Source organism: Tasmannia lanceolata, unplaced genomic scaffold (genome assembly GCF_043159265.1).
Source record: "Tasmannia lanceolata isolate RefF3 unplaced genomic scaffold, GAP_Taslan_0.1 ptg000037l, whole genome shotgun sequence".
Classification (NCBI taxonomy): Eukaryota; Viridiplantae; Streptophyta; class Magnoliopsida; order Canellales; family Winteraceae; genus Tasmannia; species Tasmannia lanceolata.
Genome location: NW_027518714.1, coordinates 47,078,439 through 47,099,271, shown reverse-complemented (window position 1 = coordinate 47,099,271; position 20,833 = coordinate 47,078,439). Strand labels below are relative to the sequence as shown.

Here is a 20,833-nt window from a genome sequence, read left to right as displayed (position 1 = left end):
GATTGAAATTATATGATGGTGGCCGTACAAACCCTAATTTTTCGAAAAGGGCGGTATGGCCCACTCGATAAGATGATCCAAACCCTCCATTATTTGGGCTGAAACTTAAATAGGTGGGCATACAAAACTCTGTATCTGTCAAAAAGTACGGTATAGCCCAATAGTGTGTATATATATATATATATATATATATATATATATAGGTACATGCACTAAACTCATAGTGAGTAGTGACTAATTCATGAATAGAAGAAAGTGGGCCCTTTTTTAACTAAGTAGTAAGAGTAACGCCCTGGTAAGGCGTAAGTCATCGGTTCAAATCTGATAAAGGGCTCTTTCTTTAATTTCCCTTCCGAGTCCTACACCTACGACATTAAAATGTGTCTATCACGCAATACATAAGAAAATTCTGGAAGCAATGAGTTCCAACCATTGTTCTCAATGCATCATAAGCTTTCCTCACAATGGCAAATCAATGATAGTATTTCTAAACCAAGACCAATAGTAATTACTGGGCATTATAGTAAATTCAGCCACCAATAGTTTCAACAGATTTATAATACATCCAAAACCCAACTGCTGATAATTTACAGCATATTTCAAGACAGGAATTACTGGGCAGTGTTAATTTTTGCTAATGTCATTCTTGCACAAAGAAAGGGCAGAACCCAACTCATTATTAACTGTCACTTCAGTTTGGGCTTGAACTTAATCGGATCAAAGTTTTTCAGGTCTGCAATAACTGCTTGCTTGGGGTACAAGCTTGAATCATTCATCGGGGTGGTGCTGTAGCAGCTCCGATGACAACGGCTTCTTCGGTGACAAGTACTTTGATCCGAACCTATGGCTCACCGGACTCACACGAATGGCGACCATGTTCAATGGGCGAGCTATGTGGTCGGCATGAGCCTAAGGAATGAACTTCGTGGGCGCAAACAAAACCTCAACGATTCGTACAGGTAAGAAAAATATTTCTAAAAGCTATTTTTTTACACACGAAATTAAGAAGGATAACTTGAACATGCACTACTATTCAATTTGTATTTAGAGGCATCTTCAATTTAGGATGTTATCTAGGGCTGGCAACGGGGCGGGTCGGGGCCGGATGTTGGGGTCCCCTACCCCTTCCCCTCTGCGGGGAATTTCTCCCCTCCCCTTCCCCTCCCCACTGCGGGGATCATGGGGAATCCCCCCTCCCCTCCCCACGGGGCATATCTAATCCCCATCCCCTCCCCTTTCCCGCCCCGCCTCCTTCGGGGACGATCACTTTACTTTGTTAAATGTTAGGTTTAAAACTAAAGATTTGCTAGGGACAATCACTTTAGGCATGTTGCGGCTTGGCTATTGCATGTGAGAGTAGCCACACAACCCACACAAGCTAAGATTTTGTCTTATTCATTTTATTAACCTAGGGATAATGGTGGTTGCTCTCAGATTTATTTAATTGATCATCAAGTCCCTAGCAAATCCCTGATTCCCAATCCCACTTGCCAAAAAGTATTGTCCGTGCCACACCATAGGAAGATCCAAACCGTCCATTTGATGGGCACACCATACTACCATAGGCATAGGATGATCCAAACCTTCCACTTGATGGGCACATTGTAGGATGATCCAAACTGTCCATTTGATGGGCCATTACTTTTTGAAAAATAATGGACTATACGAGCGCACACCATATAAAATCTCATCACTCATCAAAGAGATGTTGCCTTCATTTGGGGGAGGGAGATTTTCAAAGGATTTTAATGTTGCCTTACAGTGATGGTTCGATGGAGAGATTTTAGGGATTTCTAAGGGTAATATACTAATATAATGAGGGACAATGCCAAATAGATTATGGGTAAAAGAAAACATAAAAAGCTATTTCAGGGACAAAACTGTACTAATGGAAATTATGAAAATTTTGGGAGAATCTTGTAGATATGTTTCGATCCAAGGGGCTTATAGTAGTTTTCCCAAAAAAAAAAAAAACACTTACAAAAATACAAGAAAAAAATGGCATTAATGAGGGCGGGGCGGGGCCAACTCCATCCCCTTCTCCTCCCCTTCCCCTCACCGGAGAGTTTTTTAAATCCCCTTCCCCTTCCCCACTCAAATCGGGGAATCCCCTCCTCAAGCGGGGCGGATCCCCGTTTTCCTGGGTGAAATTGCCAGCCCTAGTTATCCCTCTAAATTAAAATCTCATTTCCCTCTAAATTGCAAAAAGCAAAAAAATCCGAAGAAAAAAGTTTCCATCAAAAATGTTTGTCTTGCAATCCAAACAGAGCCTTATTAGGGATAGGTGCTAATGGCTGATAGAAAATCCACTGGTAATCATAGTTCAAAAACTCAAAACTCTACTAGATTTGAAATTGGGTCGATCGAGTCTAGTGAACTTAAATGAGTCATTTATGAGTCGAAACTCGAGGACTTTGTTGTAAAGAGAACAATTATCTTCCATATGAATGCCTACATTATATATGGGAATCTGCAATGCAATTTCTTGGAAAGCCATTTCACGGCTTACTTTTGAGAAGTGTAAGAAAGAGCCACCTTTAATGAATTAAATGAATAAGAGAAAATCTGCTACAAAGTGAGCCTGTGTGGCTGTTCTCTCCTGCAAACGTGAGCCGGGAAATGTCTTTCCACAAAATTGCCTCACAAATCCTTTAGGCCACGTTCATTTTAGATTTTGACATCCCATCGTGAGTCCAAAACCAATTAGGGCCCGTTTGGATACCTCATGCATTTGTATTTTGATTTGGATTTGAGTTTTGGATACAAAACACATCAATCATCTTCATGATCATGTTTTAAGAGAGAAAGAGAGAGATTGAGGGACGGAGGGATGTCTCGCTGCAACGTCGAGGAGCAGCGATGGTGACGGAAGTCGCCACAAATATTGATTTCCAAATAATGTCTCGCAGAAAAGATTTGAAAATCAGATTTTTTTGCACTGTTGTAGCTGATTTGGAAATCTAAGGATCTGATCTAGCTCAAAATATCAACTAAATCCAAATCCAAATCTTGCTAGTATCCAAACGTGGCCTTATTGGACTCAAAATTACTTTTAATTTTAATCAACCAATCAGTTTGGGACTAGCAACAATCTAAAACGAACTAGGCCTTAGTCCCTGTTCAATAATTGGTTTAGCACTCACAATCGGTTGCCACAGCCTTAGGCCCTGTTCAATAACCGGTTTAGCACTCACAATCGGTTGTCACAGCCTTAGGCCCTGTTCAATAATCGGTTTAGCACTCACAATCGGTTGTCATAAACTTATATGGCATTAGGCCCTGTTCATTTGTGATTATGACCACCAATTGTGAGCTCCCAACCGATTATTAGAGTCAAAATTACATTAAATTTGAGTCAAATAATCTGCTAGGGGGCATGCAGTTGTAACAATCTCAAACGTACAGGGCCTTAGGTTGATTTTTTTGGCTCTGTGGTGGTTTCTACACATTTTCACGGCCGTCGAGTTGTTGGCGAGTCAACTCGGTTTGAATTTACTATAGTCCTAATTACTTTTCTCTTGGGTCTAACTATTTAGGTACATGCAGAAAGGGGATGAGGCAGTCCACGCAGCAAACCCAAACATTCTGGTCATATTATCAGGTCTGAAATTTGATAGAGAGTTGAGTTTCCTTTCAAACAAGCAGGTGCAGCTCTCATTTACTGGAAAGTTAGTTTTTGAGCTGCACTGGCATGCAAATAGGGCTCGGGCAAATGGGAATCCAAATCAGGTGTGTGGAAGCTTGGAGGGTGATTTCAAGAGAAGAGGAGGGTTCCTTTTGGAACAAGGGTGGCCACTTTTTTTGAGTGAGTTCGGAGTGGATCAAAGGGGTACCAATGTGAATGAAAACAGGTTCTTGAATTGCATGTTTGGCGTTGCAGCTGAATTGGATTTGGATTGGTCTTTGTGGGCTTTACAAGGGAGCTACTACTTGAGAGAAGGGATTATGGAGATGGATGAGACTTTTGGGATGTTGGGTTGGGATTGGTGTGGTCCGCGAAATTTGAGCTTCTTGGAGAGGATCTCAGCTTTGCAATCTCCCTTCCAAGGTAAGTTGTGATCGCCAGTAACTTTGGTAAAATCTATTTGGGTTCGGTTGATTCTAATTCATTTCTTAGCAAAAGCTCAACCCGACCTGGCCTAGGCCCAATTGCTCCGACTACGCTAATGGCAATTTGTTAAATGCATTCTAATCAATATTGCGGTTATTGATTTATGCACAAAATCACGTTTAATTTTGAGTAACAATTGATTTGGACTCCCATTCGGTTGCAAAATTTAAGACCCTGTTCTTTTCAGATTTGACAACCAATGGTGAGGGCCCCAACCGATTATTATTAATCGGTTGGGGCCTCACCATTGGTTGTCACAATCTGAAATGATTTTAATTTTGGACCAATAATTGGTTGGGGCCCTCACCATCGATTGTCACAATCTGAAACGAACAGTGCCAAAAAAAAAAAAGCAAAACGGGGCCTTGATTTAGGCTTAGCACCTCTGGCATCTGGCATATTTTTTATTTTTCTTATAATACAACCACTGAATCATTTTGACAAGTTAGGCTCGATTTGGTGCTAAGTCGAGTCAGCTCAGCCGAGTTTCCAGTTAACTTGTTATTTTTTTATGTTTTAGTATTTTAGTACTACATTAACCATGAATCTTAAGAGTCGAGTCGGAATTTAAACATAAACTGCTGAGAAAATCCGCCGGGCAATCCGATCCGATCGTGCACAAATTAAACGGAAAAGATAAAAAATAATAAACAAGAAACTAGATGAACACCAAGATTTTACGTGGTTCCGCAAAGCCTACTCCACGGGCGAGAAACACGATCTTGCACTATGAGAAAAAATAATATACAAAGATTACAATGGATTTAACCCAAAACCCGCAACCCTTTCCTTCTTCACTCAAACCAAGACCATACACCGAGAGCAACCCGCAAAAACACCCGAGAGAACCCCGAGACAAACCCAAGAAGAAACCTTCTTCCTCTCCTCTTTATCTCTTTCTCTCTCCTCTCTTTTCCTCTCCTATTTTCCTCTTTCACCTTGAGGTAGCCGAACACACCCCAAAAGAGAAAACAAAACTCTCGTTTTGCAGCCCACTGTGTTGCCGCAACTTCCCATGAGAGAAAATACTCTCTTTTTATCATTGCTATTTTGGCTTATTGCCTTCCCACCGTATATGGGAAATAAGGCAGCTTTCCCAACAATCACCACCTTGGCTTATTTCCCAACCACCTGAAGATTTTCCCTTGATGTCACCACCGGTCCCTTTCACCGTAAAACACCATTGGCCTTCAGAAGTACCAGCTACACAGAATCATCCTGGTTCGGACTCGTTCCGATTCGATTAGCACGACCAATGCACATGTGTAGCTGCCAACCTGTTGACTCACCTAGTCAACCTTGGAGAGGGATCTCGATCCATCCTCCCCTAGCGCAAGTACTGTCATCCTCTCACAATCGTCTGCAACCTGGAAACATGTCTCTGCACCAACTGCGAAAGAGACCCTACGTGTGCATGTGCTACCACTCCGTTTCCAACTAACCATCGAGATCTTGGGAACACTATATAGTCCGCCACACTTCTCTCCTTTCATCAGAACCATATAGCCGCATGTGATTTTCATGGCTCCACTTGTAGCTGAAAACCTGTAACCCCCTGGAGTCCAACCGGCCAAGAGACACTAGATTCTTTCGCATCTTTGGGACATACACCATACCACCCAAAGTACTAACCACTCCATCAAACATTTTGATCTTTACCGTTCCAACTCCCGTGACGTCACAAGTAGACCCGCCACCCAAGGACACTACACCTGCCCTTGTCTCCTGGAACGTATCAAAATATTCCCTCCTGGAGCATACATGAACAGAGCGACCTGAATCTATAATCCACTCATCATGAGAAGTGTGATTACCTGATGAGACTCTGAGAATGTCTCCAAACACTTCGCTCTGCTCATCCGTCGCCACCATAGTATTCATAGCACCATTGTCCGCCCGGTCAGCTCGCTTTGGACAATCACACTTGATATGGCCATATTCTTTACAACGGTAACATTGCACGCCTTTTTCGCCGACTCTGGATCTTGACCTACCTTTATTAGATCCCCTGTCAAACGACCTTCCTCTTTGATTCCCACCATGAACAACCAACCCATGCTCTTCATTTCCACCAAGAACAGGTTTCTTGTTCATCTCATTCGATATGGGCGATGCCGTGACTTCCTCCAACTTTATCGTATCCTTACCATACAGTAAAGTTGTCACCAGGTTGTCATATGAATCAGGAAGTGAAGTAAGAAGTAGTAGGGCCTTGTCTTCTTCCTCAACTTTTCATCAACCTTGTGGAGCTGATCCACAAGCCCGTTGAACACTGTGATGTGTTCCAGAAGGTCACCGCCTTCCTGCATCTTCAGCCCGTACAATTGCCGTTTCAAATACAACCGGTTGGCCAAGCTTTTTGACATAGAAAGCTTTTCCAACTTCTCCCATAATTTAGGCGCATCTTCTTCTTCCATAATGTTAAACATAACGCTATCTGCAAGACATAGTAGAATCGTGTTGACCGCCTTCGATTCTATGTCTTCTCATTCGGCACCCGTCATCTTCTCCGGATTCCCATCCTTTCCCTTCAATGCCTTAGCTAATCTCTAATGAACTAGGATGTCCTTCACCCTCATCTGCCATAGGGTGAAACTACCCTTTCCGTCAAATCTGACAATGTTGAACTGGGTAGAACTCGATTTTACTACCATCTCAGATTACTTCGCACTTCTCCGTGTATCGCTCCACCTCGAACAAGAATCTTCTTTGGCAATCTTTCCACCTAAAAAAAATCGCTCTAACCGCGATCCTACCACAATACCCACAATCACTCCACCCGGCCTCAACGTTCGCTCCACCTGAGCTTTGATAGCACTTGTTGAGAAAATCCATTGGGCAATCTGATCCGATCGTGCACAAATTAAACGGAAAAGATAAAAAATAATAAACAAGCCACAAGATGAACACCAAGATTTTTTATGGTTCGGCAAAGCCTACTCCACGATCTTCCACTTTGGGAAAAAACAATATACAAGGATTACAATGGATTTAACCCAAAACCCAAAACTCGCAACCCTTTCCTTGCTTCACTCAAACCAAGACCATACACCGAGAGCAACCCAAGAAAACACCCAAGAGAACCCCGTGACAAACCCAAGAAGAAACCTTCCTCTCCTCCTTATCTCTTTCTCTCTCCTCTCTTTTCCTCTCCTATTTTCCTCTTTCACCTTGAGGTAGCCGAACACACCCTAAATGCCTTGTTTGGTTTATGGGATTTTAGTGGAAGAAGTAGTCAAAGGGGGAGGTGACAAGCATGGAAGTTGTGTAGGCTTGTCTTGGGGAGAAGAGTGGTAGTCAAAAGGAAAAAACAGTAAGGCGTTTGGTTGCTAGAAGATGTGTGGAAATATTTGGGGTGTCATTATCAAAATGGGCGGTGGAAGACAAAGAAAAGGAAGAGAGAGAAAGAAAGGAAAAAGGCAATGATTATATAAGACAAACAAATTCCACTCTTTTTCTTATATAAAAACTCTAAAAAGGAGGTTTGCAATTTGAATTTTAGTGGAGGGGACAATTCTCGCCACATCAGCGCCACCTAAGCAAAATTGTAATAATGACGTCCCCTTGATATTTGGTAGTCAAATGGAATTTGAGCTCAAATTTGGCAACCAAACATCTTCCAGCATTTCGGAATACCACAAAAGCCCAGCCGTCTTCCATTCTTTTTGCAACCAAAGAGGCCAAAAAGAGAATATAAAACTTTCGTTTTGCAGCCCACTGTGTTGCCGCAACTTCCCACGAGAGAAAATACTCTCTTTTTATCACTAGGTTCTCCTAAACCTAAAAGCAATTGCTATTTTGGTTTATTGCCTACTTGCCTTCCCACCGTATATGGGAAATAAGGCAACTTTCCCAACATAAACCATGAACTAATTATATTTTACTGAAAATGCAGGCCCAGGATTATCCAAAGTTGCACCATACAATATAGTTTTCCATCCATTAACGGGCCTCTGCATGGTCCTAAAGTCTTTATTGGAGCCACTTAAGCTCGGTCCTTGTTCTGGATCGAACCATTGGACCTACACACCACAAAACACTCTAACCCTAAAGGGTAAGTGTCTCCAAGCCTATGGTTCCAACATGGCCACGAAGCTCGGGATCAACTGCGATGACTCAAGGTCCAAGTGGGAGCCCATATCTGACTCCAAAATGCATCTCTCTTCGAAGCTAGCCAACAATAGCACCATGTGCTTGGACGTAGACAGTGATAATACCATCATCACCAGCCCATGCGAATGCTTGAGCAGTGATAAATTGTGTGAATCAATGGTTTAAAATTATCAATAACACAAGAGATAAAGGGAGCACTGAAAGATTACACGGAGAAAAACATATGCAAATTAATATGTAAAAATATGAGAGAATAGAGAGGAAAGGGCTATGTATTTCATCCAATAATAAAACGAGAATGCGACAGTGGCAGAAATCTCGAATGAATTGAATGACTGCAAGAGGAGGGTCTGGGCTCTCTTGTAGAACAGATCCACACATGGCCGTTCAGCCATCATGACCTTTCACCATATCCATTCAAGAAAAGCCTCCTTTCCACCGTTTCAAACTAACGGTTATTGCAAAAATTGCCCTTTCAGTTACATCTCCCACCTTGCCACCGTCTCACCTGCGCTCATCCTTCGGTGGGTGATTCCTAAATCTGACTGCACGAACTAGCATGGCAGAACTTGGAATCCTGCGTACATAGGAAAAGCGTCAGTGGACCCGGAGTTGTGGCTCCGAGAGGCCACTTCGACACTCAAGTCAGAAATAGGCAATCACAGACAATGGACGATGAATGGGGGAGAGCCAAGCCAAGTTACCAGACCAAAGAGAGAAAAGGTGAAGGAGAAGGAGAATTGACTGAATGCCCTTGCTTAAGTGTGTAGACCTCTTTTTATAGGGGAAGAGATCCACGATCTTGGAGATATTAATTAGGCCTTTAATTTAGCCTACGTAGAGCGTGATGGATGGAGAATTAGATCATGGAGATATGATTTCCGACGATTCTGGGCGGAGATTTTGGACGGTGGCCTAGACGGGATGTTTCGAATTTGAATATTGCGCCTCACGTGCAACGGTAGTCCGGATTGGTCGCACAATGGTAAGATTCCCGTGATTGTGTTTGACTTCTTCCGAGGTTCGTTACCGTATGAAGGTGTAGTCTTATGGGCGTGATTTGTTAATGAGTGTTGCTTGTGGAGGTTGACGTGATCTAGTCGAACGGTGAATGATGGATTTGAGGGTTGGTACCGTGTATACTGATTTTACCCCTAACATACTGCCCCTACTTTCTTGTCCCTTTATAAGGGTCAAGGAAGTAGCTAAAATTTTCAAGCGGTGGACTGGTGCCGACTCTCTGAAGATGATGGAGTTGAAGAGTTTTTATCGGGAATCGGTGGGTCACGTTGTTTGATAGGCGTGGATTCTTGAGGAGACGGCTCATAGCGGGGCACGTTTTTTCACCCGTTGTCGACCGTTATCTTCATTATGGGTGGCGGAGGCATTGAATCCCGCCTAATTTTCAACATGATTTTTTGAAAATGGGAGAGGTTTTTATTTTCCCGCTTCAAATGAGTTTGAAAAATTGGCGGGACATCAAATACCGCCCAATTTTTCCGCCCAGTAGCTCCTATAAAATAGGAGTGGGGAAAAGGATTATTTTCCATCTCCTCTTCCTTTTTCCTTTTTCTTTGTCGAAAAATGTCTCAGGAGCTTATCGGTGATGACCAACCAGGAGCGATAATTTCAGTGGTGGAGGTGAATTCGCCCTCGGATGGGGATGAGGAGCCTTAAGTTTTCATCGAAGAACCGGTATCTCAGAGAGCTAGGGGGTCGCAGAGGGCAAAAAACCCACAAGTGGCGGAGGTTGACTTGCCGGAAGTGGTGACTCCGGTGGCAGTTTCCCCCTCGGCCGGGGTTGAGAGAGTGGATCGCGGCTCCCAGAGTAAGAAGAAGAGGAAAGTGGAACCCAAGGAACATTCAGGTTCCCCTACGTTCGGAGACTATCTTGCTCTTGGTGACGTTCCCCACTTTGTTGCCAACTATAAGCGGTCCTTGAAGCATACTATGGAGAGAGGATGCGGGGTGGCGGATCAACTTCTTCAGCAAGCTTGCTCAGAGGTTCTTCGATTGAGGGCCAAGGTCGAGAAGTTAGAAATGGAGAACGAGGCCCTGAAAGCGATGTTACAAGGAGTAACTGGAGGTGACATGAGGGTTGGATCTGTTTCATCCGGTCTCGAACCTCATCTGGAGGAGGATTCGCCAGAGGAGGATCCTGAGGAAGACCCTGAAGAGGAGCCGGAGGAAGATCCGGTCGAATGACCACGCCCTCGGCCACGACCTTGGCACTATTAGACTCAAGCTCCTTTCGTCCTTCGTAGTTAGACGTAGTTTGATGGAGTCTCAGATGTTATTTCTTTCTCGTAAATGGCCTAGAAGCCCTCCTTTTGTAGAAGTTTTCTTACTTTTGAATAAAAGAATATTTGTCATTTCTATTGTTTTTCCTGTAACTTTCAGTATTATTCAATACCGATAGTAGTGCGCGGCCGACGCTTGTAGATGTTTGCCAGGTACGTTGTTCGATAACAGTTGGAGCCGAATGTCATGAATTATGCATCACCGTGTGAGGATGTGTTGTTTAGTTGGAGTTACGCTCGTGGTACAAGTGCGTATATTCGGTTCCGAGGGTATTCTGATCTTGGCGTGGATATCACATAACTCGGGTGTATTGTAGGATTAAGTCTCCCAAATGATATCCGGCACCGGGGGAAGCTTTGTCTTGGGAGTATCTGTTGCCGCGTTTTGAGGGGTGCTTGGGAGAGACAAGTGTAACGGTCGTGACCTTTTAGTAACGGCGGTTTGACGCTTCAAATAATGATGAGACGACGTATTTAATGCTCCAAAAGTCGTGCGTGGATTACGGGATGCCACGTGGCGCCCCATGTCAGAGGGACGCGACTTTTGAGTTTCCCACCTGCGGGTCTTATAAAAGCCCGCCCATTTACATTTTCTTTTTCACCTTTATTTCTTTTTCTCTCCCTTTGCCTCTTTCTTTTATTCCGGTGAGATTCCTTTGGATTTTCCGGCGTGAGATCCCACTTCTTTTAGTGAATCATCTTCCTTTTCTTGGTGGGGCTTTCCGTCCTATCCGATTTTCGTCGAAACTTTAAATTTTTTGGTCCGGTTCCTCCCTTTTCCAACGCTGGTTCGTCTTCTCCGGCGAGCTTTTCAACGTTTCTCTCCGATCTCACCGGTGCGTTTCTCAACCCGACCTCGCATTTCATTTTCTTTAGAATAATTTTGTCGGAAAACACGGATTTTCAAAACCAATACATTGAACCTGTGGGAATGGAGGAATCTTCCTCCTCTCCTCGAATCCAGTCGGAAATAGAGGTAGAGAGTCTGTCGGAGCAATCGTCGGTGAAGAGGCGTAACATTAGGGCCAAAAGAGTCGGTAATGGCATGGCGGTTGAAAAAAGCGGAGGGTCACAGAAAAGGATAGCACCACGTTTAAGGAAAGAGGTGGATCCGATTCTCCCCCTTGAGCCTCCAGGCGCAACAGAGTTGGTGCCGAGTGAAGCCCCCGTGATTGTCACGTTGTCTGAGGATAGGAGTAATTCACAATTGGCACCGATGGATGTTCACATTAGGTGCCTAGCTTGGGAGTCTGTGGAGCTTCATAGGCCTCAGGTGCCTCATGGTGGGGCATATCGCCCTGAAGTTGCTATGGGTTCAATAGGTATTCTTCAACCTTCAGATCTTAAGCGATTGCGGGAGAAGTTTCACATTTCGGATGATTATGAAGTTCGGCTCCCTACCTTCAACGAGCGGGCATGCAACAACAGCGTGGAGGGGGAGTCGGCCTTTTCCAAGAAGGTTATTGAGGCGGGCGTTCGTTTCCCCCTTCATCCAATTCTGATGGATTTTTTTTTTGGCCTGGCACCATTCCAGATTTTTCTGAATGGTTGGAGGGGTCTCTTGGCGTACATAGTAAAAAGTAAGATGGTGAGAGCCCCGCTATCCTTGGATGTGATTCAGAAGTATTTTCTTATAAAGATGAAGGGGGATTGGGTAGATGTGGCTCAGCGGCGAACAATGATGATCATGGGCGGATCTCCGTCTTCCATCAAGCGGTGGAAGAATGAATTTTTCTTCGTGAAGCCACCTCAAACAGCCGGGTGGCGATTTCCCTTTGATTGGACGGAGCCTAACGAGGAGAAGATGGGGCTGAAGTTTTCTTTAGGAACATTGAGTCAGTTGGTATTCAACGATGTTGTAGGTAGGGGTATAGAAGTAGGAAAGGAAAGGTTTGATGTTCGGGATTTCAAATCCGAACAAGTATTGGTCAAGTTTGGCCTAAGCAATGTAGTCGTAGATTCGGAGGATGAGGTTCAGAACGATGGTGGGGAAGAGGAGGAGTATATGATGAGACGAGTGTTGACGAGAGTCAGTCTGGTGATTCCCTCTTCCGACCTTCTTTCCCGCGCTTTTATTTGCTTCCCTTTTATTGTATTGTGACTTGTTTCTTAGTCTTATCGCAGAAATGCCAACACAAGGTTCGGGTGCTAGTATTTCTGCCTCGGCTTTGGCGGAGGCTCGGAGATTAAAAATAGAGGAAATAGCCTGGCTGAAGGAGGAGAAAGCTTTGAAGCGTCAGGCGGACAAAGCTGGGAAAGGGTCGGCCTCGCAGGATCCAAAGAGGTTGCCTCTCCGGAGAAAGCCAAGCAAGGCAAGTGTAGAAACCCCATTTTGACCAGACCCAAGTTCGTGTTGATTGTGCAAAACCCCGTCCAATCAGTGAGTTGGGGGTCCCAAATTGAACCCTGAAGTAACTTAAGGTCCCACCAGGGCTTCTGTAAGGTTGTGGCAAAATCTGCCGAGAATGGGCAAATGGGACGAGCCTCGAGAGCATCGTAGTATAAGTGAATAGGGGGGTTGAATTAATCGAGGTAGGGGTTGTCCACGGAAAAAGGGAGGCAAATATATCATTTTTTGTAGACGAGAGGAGGATCTCATTCTCGTTGAAAGAGAAACAGAGAGAGAGGGGAGAAGAAGAAGGAGATTTTGAGAGAAAATCTCATATCTGGATCTGAGATTTTGAGAGTTTCAGAAATTAAAAAGGATTTTTCTTGATTTTTCAGAGGGGAGGGAGAAAGAGAAGAAGAGAAAAAACCCCATTTGCGGAAAGAGATCGCAGAAAGAGAGAGGGAGGAGAAGGAGGACCGGCCAAGCCCATCTTCATCTCCACGGCCATTTTCTTCTTCCCATCTTCTCCGGTCGAATTGCCGGAATCCGGCCGAGCTCCACCACATCAAACCATTTTTTGTTAAATCCCACCTCAATTTTCTTCCAACACATCCATCACAAAACCCACCTCCATCTTCTCCACCACCTCATTCTCACAACCCAAACCCTCTCTTCTTCTCCACCAACCCATTCCCGCCGGCCAACCCCGTTAAATCCGGCAACCCCATCCACCTTGAAACCCATTTTCATCGGCTCACCTCCGGCTCCATCTCATCTCTTCTCACCACAACCATCTTCATATCCACCATCCTCCTCCCCCTCTGCAACCCATTTCCATCCATCAAAAAAAAAAGAAAAAAGAAAAAAAAGAGGGATCGCAGAGAAGAGGAAAAAAGGAGCCGTGGCCATCGTCTCCTCCAACCGATCATCTTCCTCGACCTCTCCATTGCCGCCGATCATCATCACCATCGAGATCTCCACCACTACCACAGCCACCCCTGTAAACCCATCTCCAACCCATCCCCTGCTTTATCCAAAACCCATTTCCTCCATAGCTACTAATTCCACCTCCATTACCATTAGAATCAACCTAAAGCTTCATCATCAAACCCATTTTCTTCCCCATCTTAACCACCCTCTTCTTCACAGGCGCATCCTCCACCTCTTCCACAATTGACCGGCACCACCACCGTCTCTATTTTTCGACAACCTCTCCTTACAACCTCTGCTCGTTGACCACCGAATCCATTAGATCCACCATCTCTTCTACCGAGCCATTATCTTCGAAACCCCTTTCATATAACCCATATTTACCACCATTATGAGCATTTTCCACCATCAAGCTCTCATTCGTTGGCAGAAGAAAGGGAAATAAGAGAAGCTCGAATCTAACAAAGGTCCCTTGGATAAGGTATTTTCTCTTGTTCAGCTCATTTCAAATTTGTTCATCTATGAGATTGGTTGATTCTGTTTTAGAAATCATGCTTTTCTATTCATCCTGTTAATTTTCATTTCAATTTTAGTGCCCTAAAATGTGTTGAACGGATTTAATTTCTAGAATTTTGCCTTGGCCAAATCCATATTTTATTCAATCTGAATAGATGGGGTCTAGTTCATGTATTTCAATCCTAATTTGGTTCCCTAGGTCCTACTTTGGTTCGGATTACCTGTTTCCAACATTTGTATTCAAAGGAGATTTTGGACGAAAATGGATGTAATTCATGTTGAGAGCATTTTTATGGGGAGGTTAATTCTTGACATATTTTGAAGGATCAAAATTAATATTAGGAATTATCTATGCTTATAATTGCTTTCTCTACTCCCTTTCCTTGTCCTTTTCAAAGTGTCATTTTTGCTATTTTCAATAGGCAAAGAAACATAGTGTAGTGCTTGTGTTGTCACCTGCTAGTTGTTGTAAGTACACCAAGTCTGCTTGTTTTTCTCATTATTCCTTGAATTGTCTTAACATCAAACAAATTGCTGCTGGTCTTGCTTTTCATTGATGTATCAAGTGAGATAGGTTTAATATAATGGTTATAGCAATAACAGTCATGTCAACCCCATTGGAATAATTTTAGATGAGGAATCTTTATGCATTCATATTATCAACTGTGGGAAATGGTATGGAATTTTCCATCATTGGGTGCATGTTTGAATGTTTGGGATGGTTTGGAGTGAATATGGTAATGTCATTGGATACTTAGTTGGCTCTTAAAAGAGGGACAATTGTCATATTGGAGTAGCTATTTTCAGTTCTTTACATTTCAATTTAAAAATGGTTTGCATTTTCCCTTTGTCCTTGCGTGACAAGTAGTCATTTGTTAAAGCATATTTGGAGATTAATCTTCTCACATAGGTATTGGACTGCTCAGATAGTGTACCCCTAGGAGGCATGCCTTGCCTCATTTGTGGAGCCCCTATATGGAGACAAGCCTTGTCTCATTTAGAGGGTTTCCATTTTTAGAAGGCTTACCTAGGCTTATATTAGAGCAGCTCCTTTTAGAGAGTCTTTGATTCATTCCTCCTTTAAGTTGTAGTATTAGAGAGCCTTTGGCTCATTTGTCTTCTTTAGTGTTTTTTATTAAAGAGTCGTTGACTCACTCGTCCTTTAGATAGTGTTATTAGAGAGTCTTTGGCTCAGTTGTCTTTATTGGTCTTGCTAGAGAGTCTTTGACTCATTTGTTTTTTTTAGCGATGTTATTAGAGAGTCTTTGACTCATTTGTTTTTCTTAGCGATGTTATTAGCGAGTCTTTGACTCAATTGTCCTTATTAGAGAGTCTTTGACTCATTTGTTCCCTTTAGCGGTATTATTAGAGAGTCTTTGACTCCTTCATCTTTGTGGTGGAGTTATTAGAGAGTCTTTGGCTCATTTATCCTTTTTAGTGGTATTATTAGAGAGTCCTTGACTCATTTGTCCTTTTAGGAGTGTTATTAGAGAGTCTTTGACTCATTTCCCCATTTTCTATAGTTGTTTTTAGGAGCTTCTCCTTAGTGTTGTAGTCACTCTTGTTTATTAGAGACTAACTCAGTCTTATTAGAGACTAACTCAGTCTTATTAGAGCTTTGCTTGTTTGAGATCTTGGATTCATTTTCTCTGTTCTTGGGACACTTCTTTACGTGTTGTGGTTCGTCTCTTTGAGACGCTTGTTGTTTGTTCGGGGTTTCCCCTTTTGATTTAGGGCTTTGCCCTAGTTTGTGGTTATGCTAGCGTGTCTCCTTGAAGGGTGAATACATTTAAGAATCCAAAAGTATTGGAATATTTTAAAATCCAAAAACATCAGAAATTCGAAACTCAAAACATTGAAAAAAGTTTTAAAATCCAAAAACATTGAATATCTTAAAACTCAAAAATATTAGAAATTTAAAACATAAAAAACATTTGAAAAACCTTAAAAAAGTCTAAAGTGTTGAGTGTTTTAGAAGTAGTAATTAGAAGAGTTCGTTTCGAACTACGTTGGCTTGATCATTTCTCACGAGGTACGTAGTGCAGCTTGGGATCTTTATCCCAAGTCCAGCCAATCCTTGTATAATAAACTTTGAAAATCTTTCAAAAACCTTTAAAACCTTATTTTCAAAAGATATTCCTCTAGAGTTAGAAGTTTCTCTTAGATAGAGAGTTTTAGAGTTGGAATTTTCTTTTGATAGGTTGTTTGTTTGTTTGATTGTTGTGTGCTTGTTTTAGAGTTAGGGGTCTGTCTTAGAGTTATAGGAGCGCCTCCGTCCGGTCAGTCGGCGATCCACATCGCTGAGTGATGACTAGGTCTAAGATGCGTTAGTGATCCCATTGTTTTCCTTAGGACGCACAGCCTAGTTACACATAGGTTGTTGGAACCACCTGCATTAGCTTAAGGCTAACCTGCATTTAGTTAGGGCATATAGGGTGTCCTAAAATCCACAATTCACTGGAATTTAAATAATCGTACAATGAACTTTAATAATTGGTCCGGTCTTTTAGATCGAGTCTAGGATAGAGGGCTAGGTGTCTTAGGCATCATAGCTTAGAATAGGGGCGAAGAACTACGTTGCCTTGATTCTCGTGGAGGCAGGGATACGTATGCTTCTTTGGATGAATACCAGACCATCCGAGGGCTCGGGCTAATCGTTTAGAGTCTTAGGATTTGTTGTGCTATTATTATATGTTTTGATGTGTTTTCTTACTTTCTTGTACTGATCCTATACCTTTAGCTATAGCTTGCATGTGTTTGCACATTGGAACTTAGACACCCATTAGGCATGTCACTCATAACCTAGCTATGCTTATGTGACACATCTTTTATCTTACTTTATGTGTGCTTATTATTTCATCCCCGAGTCATGCATGATTAGGTAGACGTTCACGAGGGGATATTTGTTCCCATTTGACATGATTTTTACCCAAACTTTTTTGGAGTTAATGAAAATGGCATAAGAGACCAAGTGCTTACACTCGAACGAATTGGGGGTGCTCTTCAGACCTTCTCCATTCGTAACCAGGCACGAACCCATATATATTTCTGGTTATCCATTGCACAGAGGATTTGATTTTAGGGTTCCATGGCATATCCATGGATGGCAACTCTGAGTTTATTTTAGGTATGTCTCGGTTTCGAGCCTTGGCTCCGGATCAAGACATATCTCTTTCTTTTTATATCGCCACTCGTGCTATGCTATGAGAGTGGCATCCGTTTCGAGAGTTCCTTGGTAGAGCTCTCCATTCACACGTGGATGATCCAGAGGGTGTTAGGGACAAGTTCCCTCACCTTCCTCGGATCGGGGTACACAGGCTGGTGACTCTGCTGGGGAGTTCTTGAAACATTGGCTAACTCTATAAAAATGCCATTTTTACTAACTTTGGAGAAATTTGGGCTAAAGTCATTTTAAATGGGAATTCTATCGTTAGAATCCAGGGGCACCAGATAGGTGCATAATTAAAACAAGGGATTCACACACTGCACATCATATGTTATCATATTGTTTTCTTTACTTTTTTTTTTCATTGTTTTTCATTATTCTTGGCTCTACGAAAATAGATACAGTGCGTGCCAGACTGGGAGTTTATTACCCTGACGGGACTGTTGTATCTATTTTCAAGCTATGCGCCGGTGTTGCAGCCGTAGACATTAGGCGTACTTTTGTCTACAGCAGCCGATGAGCAACGAAGCATACTATGTATAACATGGGGCGTACTTGTGTTATACATGTTAAGTATGTTTCATACGCATAGTACCCGATAGATTGAGTCCGGAGTCGTTCTTTGTTTTATATATTATGTATATACTTACTGACTTAGTGAAATCCACCTAGGAAGTACCCGTATATATATACATATTGCATTCATATAGGGTCTAACATGTGTTGCTCACACATGTGGAGCCTAGAGATAGGAGCTTTGTCCCATTTGTATACTAGGGTAGCTCATTTTACATGGCTACAGCGCGGTCCTAGTACACTCATTAGTCAGTCTTGAGTCGAGGCTTCCTTGACTCAGTTAGATTAGATTAGGGCTGGTGCCCCTGGTTAGGATTTGTGTATGTGTGTATATCCCTATATATACTAATTATATATATTAGGGTTCTCCTCTTAGTTATAGTTCCTTATTCCTTTTAATCAGTTGTATCCATTCATTATTCAGTTCTAGATCTAGTCAGTGGCTTTTGATTGCCATTACCTTGGCCAGGTTTAGTCCTTGATCTGTTGATTATAGGGTTTGGCCCGTTGTTGTATGTTCTCACCTTTGGTCGGTTCTTCATTTGGTCACCTTTTTCTGGTAACCATATTCCGAGCTTATCTTACACCGTTATTCATATACCTTTGGTTGAGTTGTGGGAATCCTTCCTAGCGTCCTCATGCTGCCTGATTTTGTCCAGAATATTTTGAGCATGACCGCTATCCTTTAGAGTTAGTTAAACCATGAGTTTACCTTATCTTGACTTTCTTGTCTAGTTGTTATGCTGCCGAATTTTTCGCAGAATATTTTGAGCATAACCGCTATTTCTTTGAGTTAGTTAAACCATGAGTTTACCTTACCTTGACTTTCTTGTCTAGCCGTTATGCTGTTTAATTTTTCGCAAAATATTTTTGAGCATGACTGCTATTCTTTAGAGTCAGTTTACCTTGCCTCAATTCCCATGTGTAGCCTCGATTAGCTTAAAACCCATTTCTAGTGAAAACTTCTGGCTTGATCAGTTGTATTTGCATTCCTTTCAGTTTTACTGGATTAGTGGTCTGTACGGGTCGTTCTCGTGGTCACAATTTATTGGCTACCCTTTGGTTATGTATCCATTCTTTGGTTGTATCATAAATTCATCTTATGTATACATTGCTCAGTAGGATTAGATCCTTACCTGTCTACTCGTTGTGTCTTAGACCTGGTTGATGGCTGATATAGTGCCTTTATAGCCATGGTCTATAATTTCTGATCATATTGATTGTACAGTTGTTGATATCCATCATTCAGATTTTAGATCTGGTCCTTGACCCTACTTTTGTCATTCTTATGGCCATGGTCTATTATCTGAGCCATTGATTTTTCATTTGATCCATGTTTATCTATCATATATCATTTTACCCTTGGATCATATCGAAACCATTGATGGAAAAGTTTGATCTTACCTGTATCCTTCGAGTGCATGATTATTGCAGAGGTCCAAACTCATTTAGATTAGGGGTGTTAATCATTCCTAACTTTTTCATACCTCAAAAGAGAGCAGCCATATCTCAAAAAGACTTAAAGGAGTGGATTGAGAATTCCTTGAGACCCAGTTGATGTAGGTCATATTATCACTGTCTATTTTTCCTTGACCTTCATAGACAATATTTCTTTGATTTTCAGAATAAAATACCCGTTGGTGTATTTCAAGATTACTCTTTTCTCTATTTGTTCAGAATCTTTATCCCTTGACTATTGATCTAGTGTGTGTGCTTCCAAGTCGAGAGTCTATGTTTAGCGAAAGACCATTCTTTTTAAAAACTGACCATTTCCAATCATACTTGATCCAGGCAGTCTATTGTTTTACCTACATTGTCAATATAAGCCTTTTGTTGCCCCATTTAACCTAGACCTTGTGGAGTTGCCTTTTCTGGGATTCCTACTCCGGGATCGAACTTTATAGTTATCATTATCATGAGGAAAGGTGTATCATCTATAAACTTTCAGTGTCAGTTCACTACCTTTGAAGAAGTGTCCTATGTCTTTAGATTTGTCTTTCATTGAGTGTACATCAACTTTCTTCTCTCTAAGTTGAAAAAGTTCAGTTATGTAGATGTTTAAAAAAAAGAGAGAGAAGTGTCATATCTATCAGTCTTTCTTATATAGAGTCAGTGTTCTGTTTTCTATCAGAACTGATGAAGAGCCCATTGAGGTGTGTCAAAAATCATCAATGTACTTACAGTCTTCAATTCAATAGAGTGGTTGATTTCGTATCTTTGATACTCTGTGATTCACTCTTAGATCTAATGTTTAAACAACTAAAGACTCCCTTCTCGGATGAGAATGCAGACAAAATTCACCTCGAGATCTGAAAGATGGTCAAACGAGAGGAAGAGTGTCTAGCATAGCCACTTGAAGAAGAAATCGAAGCTATCGATAGTGGTTTCAAAATCCGAAACTCGGGAAAGATGGATTGGCAAAACTTTATCTCCCGAGGAGCGCAAAGAATTGATAAACCTGTTTATAGGGGTTTGAAGTAGTCTTGCTTGATCCTATAGGGATAAACCAGGGGAATGCCCTGTCGTTGAGCAAAGCAAGACTTCATCTGCTTTAGACATCCAGTTGAAGAGTAAAATTTTAAAGAGAAAAGCATCAGACATCCTGTGGAGCTGATGAGATATTAAGAGAAGATTTTTAGACAAGGAGTTGTAGAATCTTGAGTACCAATTCAAGATCTTTGAAATGAGTATAACTTTAAGTTGAACACCGTGGTTGAAGTCTTGTCTAAGAATACCGCCAGACTTCTTGGCAAAATTATTCAAAGTCATTGAACCTTAGCATTCAAGAGCTT

The 20,833-nt window shown here is 42.1% G+C and overlaps 1 pseudogene; it reads left to right on the top strand.

Annotated features, from left to right (window-relative positions):
- The first annotated feature begins 15 nt into the window (after positions 1-15).
- Positions 16-8,465, top strand: LOC143861498 (glycosyl hydrolase 5 family protein-like; annotated as a pseudogene).
- The last annotated feature ends 12,368 nt before the right edge of the window (positions 8,466-20,833 follow it).